The sequence below is a fragment of the Stegodyphus dumicola genome, chromosome 6 (genome assembly GCF_044657685.1).
Source record: "Stegodyphus dumicola isolate Sdum_Otavi_A_Nest chromosome 6, ASM4465768v1".
NCBI classification, from domain to species: Eukaryota; Metazoa; Arthropoda; class Arachnida; order Araneae; family Eresidae; genus Stegodyphus; species Stegodyphus dumicola.
In genome coordinates this window covers 59,301,695-59,305,591 of record NC_140773.1, presented here as the reverse complement: position 1 = coordinate 59,305,591, position 3,897 = coordinate 59,301,695, and the positions used below count along the sequence as shown (strand labels likewise).

The window sequence follows — 3,897 nt, the reverse complement described above, 5'->3', positions numbered from 1 at the left end:
TTTCTTTTAAAGGCTAAGCACATTCAATCTCTCTAACTCAAAGAGTATACATTTTAAGACGGCGTTCTAATAGAAAATGATTCGTTTTTGCGTTTTGTATAGAAGAAATAATGTCAATTAGATCGAAAAAATTCAACAGTACTATCGAAAAGCAATTTTTCTGCTTCCTATAACAAGCATTTTCCTATATCTTCTGTATGTTCTATATCTATTTATTTTAGTAATATAGTCATATTTTGTAATAAGTTTCAGAGAATAATTCCTAGAAATGAGTCAAAGAGTCTGTTCAAGTATTCAGTCAATATTACGAACTCAAGATTTAAGATTCTTATGTAATGCATATTACAAGTGCATTTAAAACATGGTAATTCTGCTTTGTAACTTCAAAAACAAAGTTAGAGAAAAATTTTAAGAATTACAACGAAACACAAAATATGAATAAAAGAAAAAAATATCCAGGGAAAGGAAGTTATTTATAATCAAATTTTTCAAATATTGAATTCTCCTCTAACTCATACTAGATGAGCTTTTTATACATAAAAAACTTTTTCAACTGTCTCATTTGCCACCAAGTTGTAGCAGTTAACAAACAAAATTGAAAAACAGAAAAATAAACCAGACGGTTATTTGAGCTTATACTGGTTTCTCTAAACTGGACCTCTCTTTGCCGTTGATAAGCCTGTTCTTTGAGAATATCGTCAGTCTTCTCAATCAGCTGTCGAACTTGTAATTCTAAATCATTTAGTTTTTCAGTTCTTCCGATTTTCTGAAAATCAATAGCTTTTTCTCCAGACACTATCTTGATATGAAATCTCAACTCTCTCTCAACTTCAGTGTCTAATTTCTGCATGTATATTGATAAATGATGCTCACCAGAAATAGTAGAATGGAATACAATTTTTCCTTTTCCTCCATAATGCTTGGCAAGTATTAACTCTCCAGCAGGGTTATGAATTTCGATATATGCACAAGATCCAGGAAAGGAAAGTAAATATACACTGGTATCTTTATTTAAAAATTCACACTTGTAGTTGATTACGACTAGTGTCTCTTCTGGCACATCTTCAATAAAGTTCATCTGTTCATGCGCGAGGAGGTCAAAGTACAAACCGCAAGTTATATTACAGAACAGAATAATAAATATGCAGTGCATAATACACATATTGCAAAAAGAAACTATTAAAAATAATTATTTCAATGAGATTAATAAAAAGGCTAAATCATATCATTCTTTATTAACGGCATTCCATAACTGTCGTTGCCAATATACTTTTGATTAAGATTACAGCTCGCTTTATAATGAATGAAAAAATAATCAGCATTCATACTTTCTGGAACTAAATAAAAATTTCACAAATGGTTAAAATATTTATTTTGTAAGCATTATGCTCAGTATTATATTACATATTCACAGATTTTTGAATCGTGTAATTAATTTTCCTTCCATATTTATTAAACGATTTATTTTAAAGCGTGCGTAGCAGACGATTTCAGTCGCATAGTAACAGTAATATGTTTAAATTTGGGAGATTCTGGAAGATATTTTTATTTCTTACAGACGTTTAAAAATTGAGAAAATCTTAAGTTTATATTAAGGAGAGAAAAAATTTAATTTAAAAAAAAAAAAAAAAAAAAAAAAAAAAAAACTGAAATGTTTCAGATTTTAAATTACGTCCAAAGGGGCGTTTTTTTAACGTTTTGAGTGTTACCTTTATTTATTAAATATCATGTTCTTTGCACTTAAACCATAAAATTCAGTTCAAGAGCAATATCGCAAAATAATGTTAAATTAAGCATATCTTTAGAATTTTCGATATACACAGTCTCGCGAGCTGGAGATTAAAGTATTTTTTTTCTATATAACGTTGCCATTTCTCGCTTTTAAAGCATTGAGTTTGTAAATCAAAAATTCGTTAAAGTTTTACAAAATATAAAATCTATAATAAAACAAATTCCAAATTTGGGATTTCAGATGCCCATATTCGCAGTAGGATTTCGTCATTCAAAATTCGATGGCTCTATGTACCATTGTTTTATCACAATGCGAGAAATAGACAATCATTTATGCAGATTTTTCATTATTTAATTTCTTCAAATATAATGCAGGACTCTAACATTTTGTGGCAACAGTTTGAAAAGTGAACCGACGTTTATGAGTCCGACGCAAAATCGCAAAACGAAAACAATAGTCCTTCAGGGACAAAGCCCCTTTGGACTAATTATATAAAAATCATTGGATGGAATTATTCCGTTAGAGCAGAGCCCGTTAAAAATGCGCCGCTTTTTATTCAAAGGGGCAATTTGCTCTGAAGGACTATTATTTTCGTTTTGGTATTTTGCGTCGAAAATTTTAAAAGGCTGTATCACTTTTCAAATCGTTGCCGCCACCATATATTATCGCCCTGTCCTATTTAAAGAAATTAAATAATGAGGGATTTGCATAAATGTATGTATGTTTCTTGCATTGTGATAAAACAACGGTACCTAGAGCCATCAAAATTTGAATAACGTAATCTTCCATAGAATACGAGCATGTGAAAGCCTTAATTTGAATTTGAAATTTGTTTTATTACCGATTTTAGATTTTGTAACCCTTCAACGAATTTTTGATTAAAAGCCTAAACAATTTCAAAGCGAACAATGGCAAAACTGTGCGAGAAAAAAAAAATTATCTCCAGCGCGCGAGACTCTGTATGGGAAATTCTAAAGATACTATGCTCATTTTAAAATTAATTTGCGATATTGCTGTTGAACTGAATTTTATAGTTTGAGTATATAGAACATGAGCATAATGCTTACATAATATTGAGCATAATGCTTATTTAATAAATAAAGGTTACACAAAACGTTAAAAAAACGCTCCTTTGAACGTAATTTAAAATCTGAAACCTTTCACATTTTTTTGTCCCTTTTTTCTCGGGGGGGGGCTACCAATTGTAGCTAAGCGTAAAATTATGAAATAATAATAGAGTTCAAAATACTAAAAAAATAGTTCCGTAAAAAGTAAACTTTTTTTTAATCCCCCTAAAGAAAGCAAATTTTTCTTTTTAATTTTTTAATCTACAATATTCTGTACATAAATAAAAAAAATAACAAAACAAAAGAAATTCAATCTAAACAGGTGGCATAAAATTACAAATATCATTCAATATTGCAGAAAAAAATTCAGTTTTTGAATATAACCGACGCCACATAAATTATATCAAATATGACTCTAAATGGTTGCGACGTTTATTTCTCCATTTAGCACTGCCCTACAATCGCTCCATAGTTTGGATATGGCATCCAGTTTCGGGGTCTATAAAATTCTAACTGTGATTTACGGTAAAATGTTCATATCCAGCATTTCGTAATTTCTCTTTCTTAAATCCTTTCCAGCAGTCTGAAAATATAATGCTGCCATCCGTGATGTTTTCCTGAACAGTAGTCACCAGTGTTATAGCACAACGATTAGGAACGGTGACAAAATATTCCTTGCTTTCCCGGCATAAACCCTAGATACCGATTATCCTTTAAGGACACGTCCAATTTTTTTTTTTTTTTTTTTTTTTTGTAAAGACTTTAAAGTAGCTATTAAAATTTGTTGTCGTACTATGGCTGATTTCTAACGGAAGTTAGCAAACTTCTATCGATGTCAATTTTTTTTTCACTGTAAGAACGTACGTAACAACGCCATATAGGAGCTCTGTTTGAGTTTAAAGTTAACTTCATCGTATGATTTTTGAGAGCGAAGTCTATTGCTAGGAATTTATTCCTTTGTCCTGAAAGAATTTTATGACAGCCTCTTCGTCATTAGGTAATTGCCAAATTGTGTAATCCATCGCACTAAAAAAAATGGCGAAATATGATGAAAAAATAACGAGTGTTGATATTTCAAACGTTAAATTCTCGAGCCAC

At 30.4% G+C, this 3,897-nt stretch overlaps 1 pseudogene; it reads right to left on the bottom strand.

Annotated features, from left to right (window-relative positions):
- Positions 1 to 517: 517 nt before the first annotated feature.
- On the bottom strand, positions 518 to 1,078 carry LOC118205065 (transmembrane emp24 domain-containing protein eca pseudogene; annotated as a pseudogene).
- Between the last annotated feature and the right edge of the window lie 2,819 nt (positions 1,079 to 3,897).